This window comes from Mytilus trossulus, chromosome 13 (genome assembly GCF_036588685.1).
Source record: "Mytilus trossulus isolate FHL-02 chromosome 13, PNRI_Mtr1.1.1.hap1, whole genome shotgun sequence".
Taxonomy (NCBI): Eukaryota; Metazoa; Mollusca; class Bivalvia; order Mytilida; family Mytilidae; genus Mytilus; species Mytilus trossulus.
Genome location: NC_086385.1, coordinates 19,245,639 through 19,271,894, shown reverse-complemented (window position 1 = coordinate 19,271,894; position 26,256 = coordinate 19,245,639). Strand labels below are relative to the sequence as shown.

Below are 26,256 nucleotides of genomic sequence, written 5' to 3'. Positions count from 1 at the left end.
TTGACCGAAAAAAACTCAAAAAAAGATTCAGGCATACAAATTATAATATACATTAAAAACTGGATATTAAAAATGATAAAACCGTGGAAGAAGATTGATTTAATTTGATTACAACACTATTTAACCATTGAACAAGATTTTCTTCTGAAATGCAGCAAAATGGTTTGCCCATCAATTTCAATAGTTAAATTGATATATATAGGAAGATGTGGTATGAGTGCCAATGTGACAAATCTCCATACTTATATATGCAACAACATTTGAAGCTAAAAAAAGAGGTTGGAGATTAACCCAGAGTGGAACGCCCATTTATTTAATTTCTTTATCAAATTGATCAATGCAGAAAGGGTGATAGTTGAAATAACTTAGGATGAGGTTTATTAGGTTGTAAAACAGTTTAAGGTCCTTGGATCAAATGATCAACAGATATTTATAAAACATTTTTAAACATTGTCTTGTTTGCAATGTTAGTGCTTTCGGGTGGTTGAAATTTTCAAAACAATTCATGCAGTTTTTGGTGATACACTTGTTTAAATGATAAAACTGAAATTTCAGTTTTGTAATTTAACAACTTCCCTAAATATTTTACTGTTTTCAATACATCTTGATTGTCAAATTGGAGAATAACAGTACATTTGTACTTAAAACTAAATTAAAGTTTGTCATCTGCATTTAAAGTTTCATAGCTGAACATTAATGTTCATCTTGATTTTTTTTTTTTGAAGACTTAAGCAAATATCAAATGACCATTTCAGAAATACATTGAGCTCAAGGCGCTGCGTTTCTTATCTATTACTAACATAGTTTCTCTTTGGAGTAGCTTGCAGTTGCTAGGGTCTGGTTGTTTCTTTTGTTTTTTCATTGGTTCTTTGTATGGTGTCATGGTTTTCAAGTGTTCAGGATATGGTGTTCTGCTTTTGAGGGAATCTTTATATGTAATTCTGAAATGAAAATATTTGATATTTGTTTGGTAATTTAAGTATTAAAAAAATTATAATTTTGAGCTTAAATCTGTAAAAAAGTTTTATAATTTTCGAAACAATGTCAAAAACAAAGGTCTTTAATCAAATTCTAAATTATATTTGACATATTATGATGTATTGGAAACCAAAATATTAAAAATATATTTGTATCTTAGATTGAATTCAAATACCTTATTGTGAAAAATTACCCAAAATGTTATATACTTAAGCGTCATCAAAATTATTTCAGGGTATCTGTTTCTTAAAAGCACTGATTGCTAACAAGATAATGGTGAAGTAAAAGTTACATTTCAAAATTATAATCTACCTTTTAAATTAAATTCACTTAATGCTTTGACCAAGTGGGAAGAACAAGTATTTAAATCATTTCATTCTTATTTATCTGAAACTATCATCATTTCCTAGAGTTATTTAGATAAAAATCCCTAGTATTAAACAGAAGTATCTAATTATTTTGCTTCAAATATATCATTCTTGGGTTCATTTTTAACTCTAACCCCCAATAATATGCCTTCATTCAGACATTTTACAAATTCTCCATACAAATCCCCCAAAAAATAATTTTGTGAAAACCTAAAATTTGTCATTCACATGAATAATAATAATAAAAAAAACTGTCAATAATAAGGAATCCACAGTATTCACATTTTGCTTGAAAAATATTTGTAATCAAGTTTCATCAATTAGCCTCGAATGTTGTATTTAAGCGAAATAGTTGTTTGTTTCTTTGCTTTGTCTTTACACAGCTGAAAACTTTTACTTTTAAGCAAGGGAGATAACTTGTTTCAAGTTTAATTTAATTAAGAAATTTCTAAAAATGACATTTGTCCATTCGGCATCATATTTTTCTAAAATCAGTGTAATTCTTAAAAATGTTTGGTATAACTATTTGGTTTATAATTATCAGTACATAATTAACAACTATTTTTAATTTTAACTTTTTCGTCACATTTAACAATTACTCATCATGACAAGATTTTGACATTTCTTTTCGAAATTCCCCTTATATTTCTTTTAAAAATTGCATACAATATTCACTTTAAACATATTATAATTGTTAATGTTTGTGTCATTTTGGTCTTTAGTGGATAGTGGATAGTTGTCTCATTGGCAATCATACCTCATCTTCTTTTTTATAACTAAGCAGGTTCAAATTAGATCATGTACCATACTTTAGGGGCAGTGGTAGATTCAGAGGGTGGGAGTTCTGGAGAGGTTGGATCCTCCTTTTGTCGAGCCTTTGACTTAAGTTGAAAAAGTGACACATAGCGATCCTACATTCCGTCATTGGCATCGTCCACAAATATTCACTCTGTGGTTAACGTTTTTAAAATTTTAATAGCTTTCTTAAACTATCCTGGATTTATACCAAACTTGGACAGAAGTTTGTAAATGATCATAAGATAGTATTCAGAAGTAAATATTGTAAAAATAAAATTCCATTTCTTCGTATTTTACTTGTAACTGGACTTAGTTTTTCTCCTGGGAAATATTACATTCACTCTGTGGTTAAAGTTTTAAAAACTTTGATAATCATAACTTTCTTAAACTCTCCTGGATTTGTACCAAGCTTGGACCAAAGTTTGTTTATGATGATAAGATAGTACATGTATATGTGATCGATTGGTTTGTTGTGGCAAGGTATACGTAAATAGGCGATATGTCAGTTTTAGAAAACTTTTGTACGGTTGAACTGCATCCGAATATCGCAAAAATAGATGGTAATGTTGCATTTATACTTCCAAAGATATTTTCGATTAATTAATTGTTAAATTGAGCTTTTAAACGAATGTAAAAAAAAATGCATTTGAAAAACATGTATGTGCAAAATAGCCGTCAATAGGTATCAAAGGTACCAGGATTATAATTTAGTACGCCAGACGCGCGATTCGTCTACATAAGACTCACCAGTGACGCTCATATCAAAATAGTTATAAAGCCAAACAAATACAAAGTTAAAGAGCATTGAGGATCCGAAATTCCAAAAAGTTGTGCCAAATACGGCAAATGTAATCTATGCCTGGGATAAAAACATTCTAGTTTTTCTAAAAATTCAAAGTTTTATAAACAGGAAATTTATAAAAATGACCACATAATTGATATTCATGTCAACACCGAAGTGCTGACTACGGGGCTGTTGATACCCTCCGGGACAAAACGTCCACCAGCAGAGGCATCGACCCAGTAGTAAATTTTGTAAAAATAAAATTCCATTTTTCTGTATTTTTCACTTGTAACTGACTTAGTTTTTCTTCAAGTTAACATAACATTCAGTCTGCTGTTAAAGTTTTTAAGATATTTATTAAATTCATAAACTATTCTGGATTTTTACCAAACTTTGACAGAACTAGGACATGCTTCTTTTAATCAAAAGATAATAAAAAAAATTAAGGGATTGCTAAAGTGAATTTGATAAGATAGCCATATTTTGGATCCTATGGCACCTTCATCAGGATTGAAACTATAGGGAACTGCAGAATCCTGTAATGATAATTTGCATTTCACAATGTCACCATCAGGATAAATTATAAATAGGAGAGTGAAGGTAGATGCGAAAATAAACTAGATCAAGAATGTTAAATAAAATATGTTTTTGTATATTTGGACGACATTTGACTTGCAATTACATGTATGTACCATTTACTAGGCTGGATATAGTACAGACTTGCATACCGTACCATTTCGACACTGAAAGCAGTACGTTTGTCTGAGCGAAGCCAATTGGAAGCATGTACCTCTTAGTGAAGCTAATTGGGAGCACATACCCTCTGTCTTGTTGCGAAGCTGATTTGAAGCAGTACATATATACCTCTGTCTGCTAAAGCTAATTAGAAGCAGTACCCCTGGCAGCGCGGTCCCAATTAGAGGCATGTAACTCTGAGGGAAGCCAATTGGAAGCATGTACCTCTGCAAAATTTGATTAAACACTATTCAACAAATTTTATTTTACATTCTTTTTAGACCATTAATACTTTTTGTCGAGCCTTCAACTTTAATTGAAAAAAACATGAGACTTAGCCATCCTACATTCTGTCAGCAGTGTCATCATTGGCGATCACAAAAATTCACTCTTTAGTTTAAGTTTTTTGAAATTTTTATAACTTTCTAAAACTATTCTGGATTTCTAAAACTTCCACCGAAGCTTGTATATGATCATAAGATAGTACCCAGAAGTAAATTTTGTAAATGAAACAAATTAATTTTTCCATATTCTACTTATAAATGCCAGGATACAATACATTCACTAAAGTTTTAAAATTTTAATAACTTTCTTCAAAAATTCTGGATTTGTAACAAACTTAGACAGAAGCTTGTTTATGATCAAAAGCTAGTATCTAGACAAAAAATAGTTAAAACTTATTTCCTGTTTTTCCGTATTTTGCTTATTAATGGACTTAGTTTAACCTTATATTCTGAAGTTAAAGTTTTTAAAACAATTATTAGATTCATAAACTATTCTGGATTTTTACCAAACTTGGACAGAAGCTTCTTACAATCAAATGATAGTCTGAGAGGAATATTTTTATTGATATTCCCCCCCCCCCTCATTTTTGTTGAGCCTGGGATTAACAGCAAAAGTAAGCGAGACACTGGGATCTGCAGAACCTGTACAAATTTTTTGGTTGCAATTAAATGAGAACAGAACCTAGTTTGAACCCTGCCTTTTATCCTGGGTGGGAGCCCCATCTCTTTAAAAATGGCTGGAACCACCCCTGGGGGAGAATAATTGCTTTTTTATCATTTGAAGATGGAAAAAACTATTTACGTTATTACATGGGATTTGTTTCCAAATGGCAGAAAAGAGGTGTTTCCTGTCTTGTGTATTGACAGGAGCTAGTTCTGACTGTTATCCTCCATTTAAGGAACCAGTCATTCCCAAAGTTTACCTTGTGTCAGTCCATCTCTATTAATGTCAAGATATCAGTGATTTCTCTTCTCTTAAGTTTTTTGGAAGCATTCTTATGAAAAACAAATTTTGACATCACCGATTAATATGGTTCATGTATCAAACTTAATTTGGGAACAAAAATGTTACTTTTGAATTGTAAATTTTGAAACTATTTCCTTCAACTATTCTAGTTTAATGATTTTATTACATGGAATTTGAATTTGGACAATTATTTTTTAATTTAAAGAAACAGGATTTTTTGAGTTTACAATATTTCATCCTAAATTTTATCCTAAATGTAAAGATTTCTTACAACATACCACTATTTTGTATTATATTTGTATTTTATATTATCAGCGTTTCTTTTACCATTGAAACTTCAAAGGAAGATTGCACTCACGTTGAAGTTGTGTTATTCCTAGTATGAAACTGGTTGAGAAATTTCCCCCCATTTTCCCGAAATTTGTGAAATTTTATTAAAATTTACAGACAGTACTCGTTTGTGTAATCAACTCCTGCAGTTATAATTTTTTCTATTCTTGTATTAGGAGATTTTTATTTAAACCTTTGTAAGAATGTAACAATTTTTGTTTAGAACTCACATGATGAGCATGCAAATTGATTAAGGTTAATCGTCATCACAAATGTTTGACCTTTTATATTTCCATATATTTAAATTTCAGTAAAGACCATTCTCCTTTGTTGATGGAAAATATGAACTTGCACAACTGAGCTACTTCAGGCTATGATCAATTTTTGTAGAATTATTTTCATACTTGTGATGTGTGTGAAGAGAAACTTAAAACAAGGGAAATTTTATTAAACTATGCTCCAAAATATTAAAAAAATGTTTGTGATTTATAGGTGTTAGCCAATAAATATTCTGTTCTTTTTTTATAACCTCTTTTTTTAGGTATTTACATATCAGATGTCTGCTAACTAATATAAGAGCAATAATTTGAGCTATGTAAATAAAAAAAATGTAAACATAGTTCTAAATAAAAATGGAAAGAGAAATTGTGGGTATTTAAAAAAAACCATTTGGTCAATTTTCAAAATTCAAGTTACATGTATAAAAGCACATCTGATATTTTTACTGTTTTATGTATGAGTTCAAACAATTATTTTTTTATATTGAGAATTACTTCCATGCTGCCATGAATGTAAAAAGAAAATATTGTGAGATGCTTTGGAACATTCTTTGGACAATTGTATATTGGATTATATACAACGGAAAGGACATTGGAATATTAAAATGGATTCAGTGAACTGGTTATCACAAAGAATTATGTTGAAAAGCATGAAAAGTAGCCATGGCAGCAGCTCCAAGGAAGATGGTTACATAAATCTTAACCAAGTCTGAGGCTTCACCAAGAAAATAAGAAGGCAAGTTTAATTAAGCCAAACATTTTCTATACAATCAGTAATTTGATAAAAATTGTATATTAAGGGCATATGATAGAGTTGATGTTGCTAATGTAAAATGTTATTTTTGCCATTCAATGGGAGATAACTCATAATTTACCTTTATAAACAATGGAATATATTTAAATTATTATTTTTGTGGAGTTGAAAATTCAATAAATACACTTAAGACTTACTGTTTTTGATTTTAATCTTTTATATTGATTTTACAGTTATTTATGTTATAGTAAGAAATTGGAATAATGTTTGGTAAATGTCAGGGAAATTGAAATATAAAGTATATGAATTGTAAATTTTCATATATTTCAGGTGTTTTTTTTGGTGAGATTTTTTCATGGTGTGGGAATAAGACTTGGAGGTCTAATACAGCTAGTATATAGGTAGGTGCCAGTATACAGTTTCGAATAAAATAAATGTTTTATAAATATTCTTTTTAAATTTTATGTGGTTCAGGCTTGAAAGTTTCTAAGAGTTTGGTTTCTAGTTAACGCATATTTTTTTTTATCAGTACAAACATAACGTAATTTTGAATATCGAACCTAATTATTTAGTTTGTTGGATTGCTATCTAGTTAATATATGTTCTCAGACTCTATTACACATATATAACCTATTTCTTTATAATTTCATATGGTAACAGTGATCTTTTGAAACCATTCTGGTAAGACTTAACACTTTATATTTCAGATTAGCATCAGCTTGTCTGTAAGGATTGAGGCTGAGAATGGCCATTGGAGCTGACTAATATGGTAAGAACCAATACATAAATTAATGAGTCATTTAGCCAAGAACATGTAAATACCCTAGAATGTTATGCAAAGAAGTATTATATTTTAATTATGCAGATCTTGAGACGTAAACTTTAATTTTAACTATAACTGTGATATAATCTAAAGGGAGGTATCAAGATAAATAAAGGAAATAAAAAAATTATTCAGTTACTTAGAAAATCTTACTATCTGTAAGTTTTCTAAAATTGTTCCCGTATATACATTGTATAATGAATGGGATGTGGACCATCATGTGGTACGATTGCCACTGAAACAACTATCTCCCAGAGACCAAATGATATGTAAGCAACAAATGGTCACTATGGCCTTCAACAATGAGCCAAACATATACCTTACAGTTAACTTTAAAAGTTAGAAACATGGCAAAATGTGAAACAATTCAAACAAGAAAACCAACAGCTTGATTTATAATGAAACCATGAAATAATAACAATTATCGCTATTTTGTGCATTTTTCCTTTGATCTTTTTTGTGATAATTTTCATATCATGCTTCTCGCTTGAGATGGAAAAATTATCGCTAGAAACTAAGGAGACCACGTGGCGTTGCTAACAAAATTGACATTGAAATTGACAAGGTCGTCATAGGTAAAATAGCGATAAACAGATTATCATTGGTCATCTCAACGATAATCTATAAATACGTTGAACAACAACCAACTACTTGTCATCCCTTGTTTGCTACTGAAGACTGGTTGTTTGTAAATTCAGTCTACAGAATCACTTCAAAGCAAAGTAAAAGCAATGTTCTATTGTTCTATGCATCATAAGTGCATTTATTAACTAGTTACTTATTCCTTTGCATTGAATATTGTTCTGAAAGATATTAGAATGTATATTTCTTTTTCAGGTGACTTCAACTGTGGCTGCAGGAAATTATTGTGCAATACAACTGAAACCAAAAAGAATGTAATTCAGACTATTTTTGTGTATGTTTTAAAAAATGTTCATATTTTTTTACCAAAAAAAAAATTTAAAAATTGTAAAGATTCTCCATTTTCAACAAAGCTGGAAGTTGTTGGCTAAATTGATACTTCATAATTTTCCGATTTTACTTTTAGACCTACTCTTCATATCTTAATTATGGTCAATGTGTTATCAAACATTTCCAGAAGGTTAAAAATGGAGAATCTAAAAAAAAAAAAAAAAAATAATGTTATTTTGTTAAAATGTACATTTTGGTTTTCTGATTTGTTGGATGTATCTCTTTTTTTCTTCATTAGTTTGTTATTTTTTGCAGTGTTTTTAGCTATAAAAAAGATTATTTCACAAGAAGCATAGAAAAAAACACATCTTGGTGAGAAAAGATTAATTCAGATTTTTAGTGTTAAATGCCACAATAAGCAAGATTTGTTATATATCTTGGTGTCCATTTTTTCAATTGGTTGAGAAAATCGGAGTAATGGAAGTGAACCACCTAGGTGAACAATTATGTACTAAATATTTTTGTTAATTATTTAAATAATTTATATCAAATTATTTATTATTTATTATAGCTATACCATCTTGTATTTTTGTTAGATATAGCAATGATGTGGAGTCTAAACAGGTGAAATTTTTGGCAAAGGGAGGTAATAAATTATTCCCCTGTTTAACTCCTCATTCTTTTAAATTTATTATTTTACTTAAATATTCATATGTATAAGTTTTTTGTTTAATGTCAGATGTATACTAGCTAACAATGACTATTATTCAGAGTTCTGTAAATAAAAAAAAATGTAAACAGAGCTCCAGATAATAGATTTAAGGGTGGGAGAAATTATGGGACACTATCGGTAGAATTGATTTGGTGAAATTTTCAAGATACATGATTAATTAAGAGTGCATCTGATATTTTTTTTATTTATTTCTATAAATAATGGACCAAAAACGAAAAGATTGCAATTAAGATAATGATGACAGCCACTCTGGCAGCCAGGAGAGCAGCTCTAAGGAAGATGGTCAATAAAATGTTCAACCAAGTCTGAGGCTTTACCATGAAATTGAGAAGGCAAGTTTATTGAAGTCAAACAATTTCTATACATTTTCTAGAAATATTTGTTAAATGTACATATTCATCCTTATTTTCTGCATGAAAAACATCTTTCAATAATTTATTTACCAGTTTAATATTTTGGGATACCATTGTCAAGGGGTACAATCAAAATCATGTGATGGATATACACACACCGGAATTAACAGTCGAGCAGACCGCTTGAAAGGTAAGTAGTCGTATTTACTTGTTTATATCAATGAAATTTAATAAATAAGGTAGTGCACGGAATGTCGGATACTATCTAGTTTTGAAATACACAATTATCATTGCTGGAAATTGTGCAGTTAATGCTAACACTTCGACACAAAAATTCGTTGAAAATTTGGAACTGTGTCGAAGTGTTTTCAATAACTGCACGCTTTCTAGCAAAAACAATTGTGTATTTTAAAACTACATATAATCCGACATTCGGTGTGCCAACTTATTAATCAAAATTTAATTGATATAAACAAGAAAATGCAACTACTAACCTTTCAAGCGGCGAGTTCGACTGTAACTTCCGGTGTGTGTATATCCATCACGTAATTTTGATTGTACCCCTTGATTGTACATTAACAAGAATTTCTATTACAATTGCAGGAGTAAATTCTAAGATAGGAATTAACTTTCAAGGGGAGACTAGCACAATTAACAGCAAGATTTGTTCATTCAATGGGAGACAACTCATTTTCATTATTCAAATTAGTTGAGTGCAGAATTCAAATCATAAACCTTGACTACTTTTGTTTGTTTTTCAATCTTTACAAAATATGTGGATTTTATACTATTGGTACTTGAAGTAAGAAATCAGAAAAATGTGTAAATCAATCTTTAGGTTGACATAGAAATTGGTTTGTAAAATTAATAAATGTGTTAATTTCTTTTTAGGTACTTTCTGTGGCATGTTTTCATGGTGTGGGAATAAGACTTGGTGGTCAAATACAGCTAATATGTAGGTAGGTACCAGTATTGTTAATCCTGTTTAAAAAAAAAAAATCTATAAATAAGATTATTTTAAAATGAATACTGACTTTTTTAGGGTTAAAGGTTTATAAGAGTTTGGTCAACAGTATATACTCTTTATTTTATCAGTATCATATGACAATGGTCTCTTGGCAAAGTATGGCCTTATAATAGATTTTAAATTTCAACTTTTATAGAATATCAAACCCAATTTGGATCTTAAATGGATATATTTCAAGAAACTTAATGTGACTTAAAATAAATCGCTTCTTTATAATACATTGTAGTCTCCATAATTCGCTATATTGGGAGATATTATCAAAATGCTATAATTTTGTGAATTTTCTTACCTAAAAGCTTAAAGAATACCTTTGATCCAAAATGTTTCGTAACTTATAGGAACCAAGGGTAATACATGTATTTAAATAAAAAGACGTAAACTATTACTGGATATGCTAAAAACTGTTCTGAATTGTGAAAAATTGGACCTTAATTGGCGCTTTTGCGAATACACCAGAATTGCATAATCAAGATGTCATAACTAAATAGTTTATAGTGTCAGGTGCCAAAATGAAGTGTTTATTTTGTATCAATAATGATACCAGAACAATATATATGTTAAATTTGTAGTATTTGGGCTTGATTTAAAAAAAAAAAATTCTTAGGGCCAACTTAACCCTTTTAAGCCTACTCCTTTTAGGATTGAATTGTGTTGTTGGATTGATGTCTAACCAATGTTCTCAAAACCTATCGCATATATAACCCATTTTATATATCATAGATACAGTATTTCAGAAGTTATCCTTTAAAACAATTTTGTATTTTATATTTCAGGTTAGCACCACAGCTTGTCTGCAAGGATTGAAGCTGGGAAACGGCCATTGGAGCTGAATTTTATGGTAAGAAACTAAAATATTGATTAATGAACTTTTAAATTCACCATGTATTTTTTTATGAACACATGTATTTTGAAATATTTTCCAAATTAATAGTTTTAATTATACTGGTAATCTGGATTGGGTATTTAAGAATAAAGAGATGTTATAAGATTGCCAACTACTCAACTATCAATAAGAGAAGCAAATTACAATCACTGTAGGACCTTCAGCAATCAGCAAAACCTATATGAATGTAAATAATTCAACTGGTTGAATATCACAATAGGAACTTGTATTTATAAATCTAATCTCTAATGCAAAACTTTGAGGCCAGATTTTTCTGAAATCTTGGGATTATTTATCTTGCATATTTGTCCATTTGTTGAAAAATCACAAGAATAGCATGCAATAATTTCTGGTTTTACAGTACCAGTTTTAAAGGCCCTGCCTGAACATAACAAAATGTGAAACAGTTTCAAACTAGAAAACCAATGCATTAATTCATACAACTAATATAGGAAAATAAACATGATGCACATCAACCATTGATTTTATCATCCTTTTTTGCTAATAATTGTATAAATCGGTATATCGGTTTGATCTTGTTTTGACAAATATGTTTAAGAATGTTTATTTCTATTTCAGGAAGCTGTGGCTGCAGCAATGATTATGTGATAAAACTGAAGAATGTTATTCAAATTTTTTTTGTATATATTTCAAAAAATGTAATTTTTTATAAAAAAAAAAAAAAAAAAAAAAAAGGTGTAAAGATTCTCCATTTTCAATTAGATTGGAAGCTTGTATTTACAATTGTTAGATCTTCTTCGTTATTCCCCCACCCCCTGTATCTCTATTTCATTTTTACTTTGAAAATGAAATGGAACAGACAAATTTTACTTGTCAACTTAATAGAATGGAGAATTTAAAAAAAAATATGTAAAGTGTTTTTTTTTAGTTTCCTGAATTTTTATATACATTTTGTTATTGCTCCCTTTCAATTTTTATAAATTCCAGATTTTAAGTTTTGGATTTATGGGGCTTTATTCATAAAAAAGGGGGATTTTTCACACCTGGACAATAACTCAAAAAGGCTTTCACCAATGTCCATGAAACTTTGGTGAATTGTTTATATCTATTGACATAAGCTCCCTTTCCCTTTTGCTTAATTTTAGATTTTATGTTTTCTTAAGTAATGAATTTTTATACTTAAAAAAGGGGGATTTTATGCAGTTTTGGTGAAACTTAAAAGAGCAACGGCCGTATCATGTGCTAAAGCGCATCCCTTTATTGAAATGTGTTGTAGTTTTTACATATTATTATTTCTTTATTTTAATTATACAAATTTTGTATTGTTAAATATTTAAAGGGTGTGGAGTCTCAACAGGATGAAATTTTCAGGACAAAAGGGAGGTAATTCCTTTGTTATACTCATTATACTTGAAATTTCCTGAGTGTTTATATGGAATATAACTTTTTTAATTAAAATATTCACTTTTGTACACATTTTCTTTAAATATCAGATGTATACTTGCTAAAATTACTTTTATTTAGAGTTCTGTAAATAAAAAAAAATGTAAGCAGAGCTCTAGCTATAGATAATAGATTTGGAGGGTGGGAGAAATTGTGGGTAACTACAATTGATTAGGTGAAATTTCAAAAGACTTAAAAAGTGCATCTGATATTTATTTTTACATAATGTTATTTCTGAAAGCAAATGGACAATAAGATGAGGACATAAACCACCTTCCAGGTTAGGATAGCAGCTCTTAAGGAAGATGGTCAATTAAATCTTCAACCCAGTCTGAGGCCTTACCATGAAAAATATGTGGTGAGTTGAAATATTCCAAAAAACTAATGATCATATTATTATAGGCATTTTAAATTATTTGTTTATAATGGGTTTGATTTTGAGGACATCTACATCAATGCTGAACAATTTTATAACACATTAAAAAGAAGATGTGGTATGATTGCCATTGAGACAACTATCCACAAAAGACCAAAATGACACAGACATTAACAAATATAGGTCACTGTACAGCCTTCAACAATGAGCAAAGCCAATACTGCATAGTCAACTATAAAAGGTTCTGATAAGACAATGTAAAACAATTCAAACAAGAAAACTAACGGCCTTATTTATGTAAAAAAAATGAACGAAAAACAAATATGTAACACATAAACAAACGACAACCACTGAATTACAGGCTCCTGACTTGGGACAAGCATGTACATAAATAATGTGGCGGGGTTAAACATGTTAGCAGGATCCAAACCCTCCCCCTAACCTGGGACAGTGGTATAACAGTACAACATAAGAACGAACTATAAAAATCAGTTGAAAAAGGCTCAACTCATCAGATGCACAAAAATACAAATGGATGTGAACAACAACTTGTATTCAATTGAATTGTTTTGTACCTTAGGTATCAAGTTAACATACAGAAAATGATAGTATAAGACAAATTCATAAGAAATGTGACAAGGCATAATTTTGTTACACTTTTTAAAAAAATCTCATGTACAATTTAATCTTAAAAACATTTTTATCCAGGTTGTTGAAATTACAATGTTTTCATGGTGTGGGGAGTAAGACTTGAATATCTGATATTGTTAACATGATGGTAGGTATACAAGCTTTTATTTTTTTTTCATAATTTAATAGTAATTGATATCAATTGTTTTTTTAAAGGTTTGAAATACTATACTATATGATAAAGTACAAGTTTATTTTTGTATTGCAAACTTAATAGAATTGAAAATAGCAATCGAGAATGAGTTGGAGAGATAAAAAAAACATACAAAGAGCAGAAAACATAACCATTAGTTTGATTTTGAATACCAATTATTTTCTCACAGAATTTTGTATGTTATTCGAGAACTTTTAATCAATTATTATGATCTATATATATTTTTTAAAGTTGCGAATAACTGACCTTGAACTTTGTTTTACAGGTTAGCATCACAAGTTTCCTTTGGGTAACTTGCTTGAGGAGTAAAGAGAGCTGTTTAAGGTGAGAATTTATTAATCAACAAACAATTTAAATTTTAATTATACATGTATCTATGCCCCTAGATATCTATGTATCCATTTTTACTGATTTTTTGTCCCTTTCCTGAACAAGAAATATGATGGGGATATCACCTGATATCAAGTAAAAGAAAAGCTTTTATAAAAAGATGCATAATAACTGCCTTACATTCAGTGGTTCATATATTCGTTTCAACTTTCAAAAGAATTTTATTCCTACATTTTTAACATAAATTTTGTGTGGAGTAAGTGTCAACTAAACAACAAATAACATACCGTATTCAATTATTTTAACTTTTTGTTTAGTGAATTTATCAGCAGCTTCTGCATTCATCATGTTGAATATTTCAAATAATTACTCATGGAAAATTGATGTTAAAGTGGTACCCAACACTTTCACTAAAATTAATTTGGCTTGTTTATATTTTCATAAAATTTTGACAAAGTATTACTTTTGACCCTTTGACAAAAATATAAAAATTTCAAAAACATTGAACGAACTATTTTATCAGATAAATTACACTGATTATATAGCAGTTTTACAAACACTACTTTTGATCATTAAAAAGCTTAATCCTCCCTAAATAACACAACGTAATTAAAACGTTTAGCTGATTTTACAGAGTTATCTCCCTGTAGTGTAAGGTACCACCTTAAGTCTCAGAAAAGTTTGGAAAGTTTATTTTTGTCTTCAGGAGCCTGTTTCTGGGGTTGTATGTTGATGTGTTACATATTTGTTTTTTGTTCATTTTTTGTACATAAATGAGGCCATTAGTTATCTTGATTGAATTGTTTTACAGATGTCATTTTGGGAATCTTTTATAGTTGACTTGATAATGGTTTATGGGCATTGCTCATTGTCGACGGTCATACAGTCTATAGTTGTTTTAAATTTCTGTCTCTTGTGGAGAGTTGTCTCATTGGCAATCATACCACATCTTCTATTTTTTATATTTCACATTCAGTGATATCAGGTTCTTTTTTTATTTGAAAAATTGCACATTAAATGTTATTATATTCCAGAATAATAATTAATTCGAAATCAAACAATAATTAAAACTTGACTTTATTTCTTTTCAGTTGAAAGTGTCACCTTTGCTGCCTTGTGTGGTACAATCTTCAGACAATATCCTGCAAACCATGGCTGAACTGTTACTATCTTTTTTTAGTAGAATCCTTAGACAGTAATCTTGTGGCAGAATGAGTTGTAAACAAATTGTTTTTATTCCTGTATTGAGTTTCAAATTGGATATTTTTTTATTTATATTATTTGTATTCCATTTGCATTCAATTATTGTTTTTTAATTGATGAATCATTAAAACTTAAATTTTGCGGGGTCCTAAAGGACTTTCTTAGAGGGGGCCAGCGCAATTGATTAAACAAAATTTTTCTTGCAACAGGGAGAGGAGACATCCCCATAAATATGCCTTTGAAATGGGGTGTTAAAGAAGATTTGTATTGTTTGTTTGTTTGTCCATCATCAGCTCTCATCCACAGCTTGGTAGATTTTCATTGAAACTTTCAGCTGATTTTCTGTACTAAAGGCAGTATGTTTTTTAATTTATTATAATGAAATTTTGGGTTTTCCCAACCTTTTTTGAAGTGAAAACAATGGAACACAGTGTTGGCAGATACTGAAGATTATTTGAAAGTTTAGAGAAAGTCCCATTTAATCTTGATAATTGTGGGTTAAAGTTGTAGATGGATAAACAAACATATCATACACTTACTCACTTTACCTATTTGGGAATCCAGAACTTAACATAAAGGGGCCCAACACCAGTCATTTTTCTGTACAATCAACCAAATTTTTCCTCCGAAAGGGGTTGGGGGGGGGGATATTTAATAAAGATTAATATGCTTAGAAATTTGGTGTGAGTAAATAAACTTTACTTTTTATTTTAAAACAGCATGTGATTAAAAATATGAAATGAATTGTTAAACATATCCTTGGTGATCTAATAATTTTTTGCACAGATCAAGATATTTAGTCAGTGGTGGATCCAGAAATTTTCCAGGAATATGGGGGGCACTGACTGCTTCAGCGGGGCCCTGCTCCAGTCATGTTTTAGTGATTCCCTAAATATTAAACCAAATTTTTCCCACTGAAGGGGGCCCTCTGAAAAATCCTCTTAATCCACGTCTCTGCTATTTTGTTTTTTTATAACCCAGTAAATAAGTTGAGTTTGTTCTCAAAAAATAATTTGATTCATGTATTTTTTATTGTAGCATAAACATAGCTTTAATTTCCTCTGTTTAAGAATTGTAATGTTTTTTTAATGTCATTTTTAAAAGTTGGCACTAATTGAGGATTCTGTTGTTTATGGAATTCTTTTATAAGTTTGGTTAGCAATAAAAAGGTTTTTTTTATTAAACAAAGAATAATTACTCTGTTTACAGAATTTAATACATGTATCAAAAATTAGACATGATTTAATTTAATTCATAATGCTTATTTAATTGGAAATTACATTAGGATTATCTCCCCCTAATTAGTATTCAAAACAATATTATAAAAACAACCCGGAAAATAAATAGAATCCTCAGTAATGTCAACATTTATTTTGTATAAATGTAATATTATGCTAATGATACTAAACCCATGATGCAGATCCTTTTCCTCTTTTTTATTGTAGAGATAATTTACAGACGTGTCCAAAATCATATCCCTAGAATCAATTTGTTTTTTGATATTCGTACACACCTAACAAAAGCAGATTGTGTTTGGTTTCATTTGGATATTTTGTATCATTGTGATATATCATAATAATTATAATTGGTAAATAAAATATATTTGAAAAACCAGCCTCATTTCATTTGAATTTGGATAAGTAAAGGGGGAAGAGATTTCTGTGGTCCACGGTATGACACACATGCAGATGATTTATATTTCCATTAGGTGTCGATCATCATCATTCAACTTTTTTAAGAATTTTTTGTGTAATTTCTTTGCTGGTTTGAATAAGACCCAAAATAAACGATGCTTTAAGCACTACCATACAGAATTGATCATTGTGTTTGGGCTATAGTTTTTTTTGGAAAAAAAAGTTTGTTTCCAGGTTTTGGTGAAAAAATAATTTGTTTTGGACCATGAGAAAAAAAAAATTTTGGTTTCACCCTCAGCTGCCACTATGTAATTCTAAAATTGAAAGAAAAAAAATGTTTTTGGTTTTGTCGCTAAAAAAATATATTGTGCTTCGCCAAAGGCGAAAAAAAAAGTTTGCACAGGAAAAAAAAACCATAGCCTCCCCCCAGAAAATCAAATGGTTGCAACCTTATGTGTAATATGGCTGACTATATATTTGGTATATTATAAGATTATAAAAAAGGTATACATGTCCTTCATACAAAGATTACATCAGTGGTCTTGTGTTATTGCGTTGGTCTCAAGTTGGACCCCCTGGCATGTTAAAACCAATGATTTAAAAAATGGCATTTGCTGCTGCTCTATTTGTGGATTGCACAAAGTAGGCTTAATATTCACGAACCTGTCCTGAATATGCATTTCCACAGGACTTTAAACAGCAATTCATTATTACCATCCTGAGGGAATGCCTAGCCTAAACAAGTCATGGTTCAGTGATTAATGTTCAGTTTTGTGATTATGTATTTGTTTCTCTGAAACAAGGTAATTCTTCATGTTTATTTATGTTTTAATGGATGGAATGATTGTATGGTGCACATGTCTGTCTAACAAGGTTCTTCTGACCTTGACCTTATTTTCATGGATATTTGTTCATATTTAAATTTTGTGATAAGGATTATTTCTTGGATACTATAAGTAAAAGTTATAAGAGATATTCAAAAAAGGGTCAACTATATTTGGTATACAGAATGATTATATAAAGGTAAACATGTTTGTCTGATGAGGTACATCTGACCATGAGTTCATGTTTTTATAGCGCCTGCAACTTTAGTGGCAAAAGCAAGACTATCTAAGCCATCCTACATTTCTTTTGTAGTCTTCTACAAATATTCACTCAGTTTTTGAAATTTTAATAACTCTACTAAACATGTACAGAAGTTTGTTTACAATCAAGCTAATATTCAGATGGAAATTTTGTAAAAATTTATTTCCTGTTTTTTTGTATATTACTTACAAGTGGTCTTAATTTTGCTAGCCTTCAACATTTTTCGAAATAGTGAAACATAGCAATCCTACATTCCGTCGTCGCCCCCACAAATTTTCACTCTGTGGTTAAAGTTTTTGAAATTTTAATAACTTTCTTAAACTATCCTGGATTTGTACCAAACTTTGACAGAAGCTTAAAGCTTTTACAAAAATCTTCTCCTCTGAAACTACTGGGCTAAATTAAACTAAACTTGGCCACAATCATCATTGACAGTGGCGGAGCGAGGCAAAAAAAATTTGGACCTTTTTATGCAGAAAATTATTTTTTATTTAAGCACATGTACTCCCCCAGAATCCGACACTAGTTACATTTTTGTTTAAATTCAAAATACCCACCTTTTCATATATTTATATTTTCAACTGAATTTTATTGTTTCCTCGAAAGTACCTTCATTTAATTCATGAATATTGCATTTAAAAGTTTCCCACCTAATTTTATATTTGACATATCAAAAACGGACCCCATTACAGTGGCACTTTTGTATAATTAAGGAACTTCGGAATATAGGAACTGAAGTGACTCTTCTTTCCAGGAATTTGCGTCTACAACCTTAGGTTTTTGATTTTTGATTACTAGTATTTAAGATAAGATAAAGATATTTTTATTTCCTAATCATAGGGCTCATAACAAGCATTTAATCAAACAAAGTAAAAATAAAAAGCCTTTCTCTCCCACTCACATACACTCACACATACAACTATCGTTCTGATTAAGGATGATTGATTTAACAGTACAACATGTAAATGAAAAAAATAGCATACATATAAAAATACCAATACAAAAGTATTTGTTTTATGAGGAGAGTCAGTTGCCTACATTGTATATATATGGAACGAAGGATAACTCTTACTGCCCAGAAAAGAACAATTTATATTATGTTACAATGAACTGGTGAAGACTAGAAATAAGTTTAATAATTTCAGTTAAGCAAATACTTAGTTTCTCAATGTGTAAAATGAGGATAGCAATTCACATAATTTAGAGTTAAAATGAAGGCTATCGTTTGACATAAACCAAATAAGCAGATTACTATCAGATATTTGGGATAGATATGGGTATTTTGCAAAGAGTTCATCCAGAAAGGGTTTTCTTTCCTTATTATAAAGGGTACATTTAAATAAAAAATGCTCTTCGTCTTCAACCGAGTTCATTGAACAAAACTTGCATGTTCTCTCTGATCTTGGCAGTGTAATATTTTTTCCATGGTCATCAATTTTTCGTTCGTAACAACCTCTCTCTATGCGGAGACAATGATTACTTATTCTAAATCTAGTTAGTATGACTCTCTTGTCTCTGTTTTTAATATTGAAGTATTCTTCAAAAGTGAAATTATGTTTAAATTTAAAGTAGTTGCTCAATTTACTGTGATCATCTTTTTTAATAAAGTCTTTTTGATGGCTCCAATATGTTAAAAAATCATTTTTGATACATTTTCTAAGTAAAATTTTGAATTTATTTTTACTGAGTTTTTTACAAAGTGCTAAATTAAAACCAAGTTTTTCACTAAAAAAACTTTATGTTTGCATACCACGATTGATTAGACACAGCTTTATCAGAGGAGCTTTCAATATAAGCATCACTTAAGAGATCAGTGGGCGAGTTTTCAAGGCGGTGCCAATACATAAACATTTGAATTACTATGTTAATATATAAAGGAAATCTTCCTAGCTCTGATATAACTCCAATATTTGTGCAATTTTTGGAGACACCAAGTACATATTTGCAAAATTTAAGATTTAATTGATCAGGTTCCAATCTTTGAAGATTTCAAAAAGTTGCATGGCTCTTCTTTTTGGAGTCAAATTTAACATACCCCATATTTCACAGCCATATAAAGCTATTGGTTTGATGGTGTGATCAAATATATGAAGTAAAGTCTTAATAGTTGGAGAACATGACTTAATGGTTTTTTTTTAAATTTAAAAGAAGCCTTTAGTCCTTTATCATATAGGTTTTTTCTAGCTGCATTAAATTTTCCAGTATTAGTAAGAACTAATCCCAAGTATTTATAGAATTTCACACACTCTATTCTGTTTGCACCTGTATTAAATTCATCTGACAGTAGTCTCCCATTTTTATTAAAGATTATAATTTGTGTTTTCTTTGTGTTTATTTCAAGACACCAGTCATTACAATATTGGTATAAAATATTAAGTTGGGTTTGTAACCCCTTTTTATTATCTGAAAATAGCACCAGGTCATCCACATAGAGAAGGCAAGGTACACATTTATTATTTAACTGTAAACAGTCACAGTTGTCCTCTAAAGCTTTGGGCAAATCGTTTATGAAAAATTTAAACAGGTTAGGACTTAAAACGTCCCCTTGTCGGACTCCAACTTTTGAACTAAAAAAATCAGTTATTTTATTATCTACCCTCACACATAGTCTGTCATTGTTATACATACTATTTAGTATTCTATAGAAAAAGCCATCAATATTTCCCTCTAACAATTTCAACATGATACCAACGTGAAGCACTTTATCAAAGGCTTTACGAAAGTCCACAAAACATGTATATAGTTTTTTGCTACCACAATTTAAATATTTATCAATAATGCATTTTAGAACGAAGACATGATCTGAAGTCCTGGATTTCTTAGAAAACCCAATTTGAGTTTGATGTATAATCCCGTTTTCTGACAGAAAATTATCAAGTCTGGTGTTTAAAATAATGTTAAACAGTTTGCCAATACTATTATTAATTGCTATGCCTCTATAGTTTTCAGGTTTATTGGGATCTTCAGATTTGTACAAAGGGCATATATATATATAAAACTTTGAGACCAAGACTTCGGATAGTGACCACATCTAAATATTGCATTGAATAGTTTAAGAAAACATGGGACCATGTGGGATTGTGACACTTTCAACATTTCATTACTTATGTTGTCCAATCCAGGACTCTTTCCAGATCTGAGCTTTTTCAAAGCCTTTTGTAATTCAGACAAAGAAATTTCAAAATCGAGTGGAATAAAGCTTCCAACATTTTTTTCCAATTTCTTTAGTTTTTCTGTAATTTCATTTACTTTGTTTGACAGATTTGGAGAAACAGATGCCAAATTAGAAAAATATTTGAACCAATTCTCTCCATCTATATTGTTTGTGTTATTATTTTTTTTGTTCATCTCTTAAGGAGTTTACCAGAGACCAGTATTCTTTTGGATTTTCGGTTTCCAAATTGTCCAAGCGATCTAAGATAAGCTGTTTGAATTCTTTTTTCTTATTTCTCCTCAGTTTGAGTATTGTTTATTTGTCTTAAATAATAAAAATGCCCCGTACAATTGGGTCTTTTGGAAATTTTGACATTAAATTGCCCTTTTTTGTGACAATTTTTTTAAGTTTTTCCAAATCTTGATCAAACCATTTTTTATTATTTTCTGTGAATTTTCTTTTTTTTTTCTTTCTCAAGGATGCTTTACATACTTTATCAAAAATCGTGTGGACTTTACTGGTGTATAAATCAATGTTTTCTGGGGTAAGCTCAAGCTTTTCATTCATAAAACTTTTAATTTAATTTTGAATAGCAGAATTACAAAATGTTTCTTGAAATTTAATAATACTTTCATGGTCCCATATATATCTTGTTGGAAAATCAATTGACTCTTTTTGCTTGCGTTCTATTTCAAAGTTCGCTAAGATTTTTAAAGATATTTTACAATGGCAGTCTGATAAACATGGAATGAATTCATTTACATTCATATATAATAATTGTGACAACAATGATTGTGAGACTATAATATAATCGACTACACTACATCCATTTGGTTTAAAACATGTATAAGTACCATTAACATTACCACAACATCTACCATTAACAATTCTTAATTGGTTACATATGCATAAATCAAGCAATTCCCTTCCTCTTGTATCAATAATATTATCCTGACTGACTCTCCCCTCAGTAACATAATCTACATCATACATATTATCAGTTATAGGCATGTGTTTGACAGAATCATTTATTATTAGGTCTGGTTCTGATCCTGTGCGTTAATTAAGGTCTCCCGCCAACAAGATATCTCCTTTTTCACTGTATTTTTCAATAATATCTTTTTCAATTATTTCAAAAATATTGACTGTACTTTTTGGCGCATAATAAATTAGACATAAAAAGATGTCTTTTTTAAAATGAAAAAAGTTTTTGCAAAGTTTTATCCATTGGTACTCAGAGGTTCCATCATTCATGAATTTTATACCTTTTCTTACTTCAGGTCTAATTAGGATACCTAAACCACCGAAAAACCTGTTATTTTTCGACTTTTGTCTGCAGAATTGATAGAATAAAAAATTTTCAAATTGGATATTAGTATCATAGCCAATATGTGTTTCTGTTAAGAGTACTATGTCATAGTTTGCTATCTGAGAAATAAAATCAGGATCTTTAGTTTTATCGTACTTGTCAGACACCAGACCTCCTACATTCCATGAACATATTCTTAAATTTGTTCTCATATTAATGTCTTAAATTTTTTTTGTAATTATATATTGTAATGATTTTAATTATTACTTTTTTTATCTTTGTCTTTTGTAAAAATTAAGTTGTGATCTTTAGTTATCAATGAAAAAAAAAAAAAAAAAAAAAAATGAAAAAAATGAGGCAAACAACAAGCTAAACGCGTTGCAGGAGACATAAAAATACCGGGCCTCCGACCAACCGGTCGTGTTAGCAAAAGATTTGTTCACTCATTGGGCTTCGAATATCAAGCTATAACTGACCTGTAATTGTGATGACAGTACATGCATGGTTTTATTTCATAAGAATGTGTACTTTTAGCTGTACATAAACTTTTAAACAAATATCAACAATATGACATGTTTGTGCTATGAAATGATTTTTAAACTTTTAACCATAAAGAATGACTTTAACTCTGCCCGGTCAAACCTGCCGGTCCCAAGCCCGGATAAAAGAAAAGGGAAGTCATAGATATATATATAAAAAAAGCGCAAATGTCCTATGTGAAAAGCGCAAATGTCCATTTTTAAAAAGCGCAAATGTCCTATGTTTTGAAGCGCAAGTGTCCACAAAAAAAAGCGCAAATGTCCTATGAAAAAGCGCAAATGTCCCGTGCCGGTATTATCAGCCCTAGGTTCAATATCAGCCCAAGAGCCGCATGGCTCGAGGGCTGATATTGACCGATAAATATACAAAAAAAAACCAATGTAACGAGTGTTCTGATTGGACGACAATCGTTTGCCAGATTATATTTACTGAAGAATACCGTCAGATAATTCATTATCTCATTTTCCAGATAATTAAGGTTTATTACGGATTCTAAATATACCAAAGAACAATGTAACGAGTGTTATAATTGGACGACAATCGTTTGCAAGATTGTATATGAAAAATAGTTTTTATACCGTCCTTTTTTAGAGGAGGGGCGACATTTGGCACACGGCACGCAATTAACAAACTACTATGTATGTGAAGTTAGCAGCCGGTTCGTTATTCGTTATTCGATATTCAATATCCAACCGGCTGCTAGCAGCCAGTTTGATATTCAAAATTTAGTGAAAAATCATAAGAAAATTAAATACTTGAAATTATAAAAAGCACGATTTTCATAGTCAAAAGGACTGATAAGATACGTAGACTTCATTAAATGACCTTTTCAAGCTGTCGCAATTTCTCGTTGTCCTCGAATATAAACCCTTTTCCGTGCGACTTATTTGTCTGTATGTAATATAGAGGTTTGTCATAAAAACGACTTCAAAGATGTACTTTTGTGTATAATGTTTCTTACGACAAAAAGAAAAACCAATAACTCTAGAAATATTTTTAACTATAAATAGAAATATATATGGAAAGCCGGAAAACAAATTTCTATCAAAAAATGTCCAAACTTTAGGACAAAGGGCACAGGGTGATGGTGAGAGCCCCCTGATCTCTCAATCTTTCTAATATTTAACAGACATTTAGTCAATAGGTAGATACAAACGTGACTAAAGGGACTTTGGGTACACTTCCTGTCTTCTATGTTTACGGAGCGCCCAAAGTGCCAGTTGGATATTCAAAATATATAGCGAAAACCTACTCGAGACCGCTTAAATGAGGTTGAGATCCCCCTGGTCTTTCAATGTCCATAAAATTCAACCAAATCATTGACTCTGTATATATAAAGTTTGTATTAGATGGATTTTCCAGAAAAACGTCATCTTCAATATCTACGGAGGGCTAAGATTGTCACTTTTCAGTCAAAAAATGTCCAAACTTTAGGACAAAGGGCACAGGGTGATGGTGAGAGCCCCCTGATCTCTCAATCTTTCTAATATTTAACAGACATTTAGTCAATAGGTAGATACAAACGTGACTAAAGGGACTTTGGGTACACTTCCTGTCTTCTATGTTTACGGAGCGCCCAAAGTGCCAGTTGGATATTCAAAATATATAGCGAAAACCTACTCGAGACCGCTTAAATGAGGTTGAGATCCCCCTGGTCTTTCAATGTCCATAAAATTCAACCAAATCATTGACTCTGTATATATAAAGTTTGTATTAGATGGATTTTCCAGAAAAACGTCATCTTCAATATCTACGGAGGGCTAAGATTGTCACTTTTCAGTCAAAAAATGTCCAAACTTTAGGACAAAGGGCACAGGGTGATGGTGAGAGCCCCCTGATCTCTCAATCTTTCTAATATTTAACAGACATTTAGTCAATAGGTAGATACAAACGTGACTAAAGGGACTTTGGGTACACTTCCTGTCTTCTATGTTTACGGAGCGCCCAAAGTGCCAGTTGGATATTCAAAATATATAGCGAAAACCTACTCGAGACCGCTTAAATGAGGTTGAGATCCCCCTGGTCTTTCAATGTCCATAAAATTCAACCAAATCATTGACTCTGTATATATAAAGTTTGTATTAGATGGATTTTCCAGAAAAACGTCATCTTCAATATCTACGGAGGGCTAAGATTGTCACTTTTCAGTCAAAAAATGTCCAAACTTTAGGACAAAGGGCACAGGGTGATGGTGAGAGCCCCCTGATCTCTCAATCTTTCTAATATTTAACAGACATTTAGTCAATAGGTAGATACAAACGTGACTAAAGGGACTTTGGGTACACTTCCTGTCTTCTATGTTTACGGAGCGCCCAAAGTGCCAGTTGGATATTCAAAATATATAGCGAAAACCTACTCGAGACCGCTTAAATGAGGTTGAGATCCCCCTGGTCTTTCAATGTCCATAAAATTCAACCAAATCATTGACTCTGTATATATAAAGTTTGTATTAGATGGATTTTCCAGAAAAACGTCATCTTCAATATCTACGGAGGGCTAAGATTGTCACTTTTCAGTCAAAAAATGTCCAAACTTTAGGACAAAGGGCACAGGGTGATGGTGAGAGCCCCCTGATCTCTCAATCTTTCTAATATTTAACAGACATTTAGTCAATAGGTAGATACAAACGTGACTAAAGGGACTTTGGGTACACTTCCTGTCTTCTATGTTTACGGAGCGCCCAAAGTGCCAGTTGGATATTCAAAATATATAGCGAAAACCTACTCGAGACCGCTTAAATGAGGTTGAGATCCCCCTGGTCTTTCAATGTCCATAAAATTCAACCAAATCATTGACTCTGTATATATAAAGTTTGTATTAGATGGATTTTCCAGAAAAACGTCATCTTCAATATCTACGGAGGGCTAAGATTGTCACTTTTCAGTCAAAAAATGTCCAAACTTTAGGACAAAGGGCACAGGGTGATGGTGAGAGCCCCCTGATCTCTCAATCTTTCTAATATTTAACAGACATTTAGTCAATAGGTAGATACAAACGTGACTAAAGGGACTTTGGGTACACTTCCTGTCTTCTATGTTTACGGAGCGCCCAAAGTGCCAGTTGGATATTCAAAATATATAGCGAAAACCTACTCGAGACCGCTTAAATGAGGTTGAGATCCCCCTGGTCTTTCAATGTCCATAAAATTCAACCAAATCATTGACTCTGTATATATAAAGTTTGTATTAGATGGATTTTCCAGAAAAACGTCATCTTCAATATCTACGGAGGGCTAAGATTGTCACTTTTCAGTCAAAAAATGTCCAAACTTTAGGACAAAGGGCACAGGGTGATGGTGAGAGCCCCCTGATCTCTCAATCTTTCTAATATTTAACAGACATTTAGTCAATAGGTAGATACAAACGTGAC

General features: G+C 30.7%; 2 long non-coding RNA genes across 2 annotated transcripts; both read left to right on the top strand.

Moving 5' to 3' along the window:
• Window positions 1–6,604: 6,604 nt before the first annotated feature.
• On the top strand, window positions 6,605–9,071 carry LOC134695066 (uncharacterized). Its single transcript, XR_010102679.1, has 3 exons — window positions 6,605–6,677; window positions 6,984–7,045; window positions 7,937–9,071. It is a non-coding gene; the product is annotated as an uncharacterized LOC134695066 (long non-coding RNA).
• A 195-nt stretch (window positions 9,072–9,266) lies between these two features.
• Window positions 9,267–16,968, top strand: LOC134695065 (uncharacterized). Its single transcript, XR_010102678.1, has 7 exons — window positions 9,267–9,287; window positions 9,989–10,056; window positions 10,898–10,962; window positions 11,587–12,769; window positions 13,496–13,565; window positions 13,897–13,955; window positions 15,053–16,968. It is a non-coding gene; the product is annotated as an uncharacterized LOC134695065 (long non-coding RNA).
• The last annotated feature ends 9,288 nt before the right edge of the window (window positions 16,969–26,256 follow it).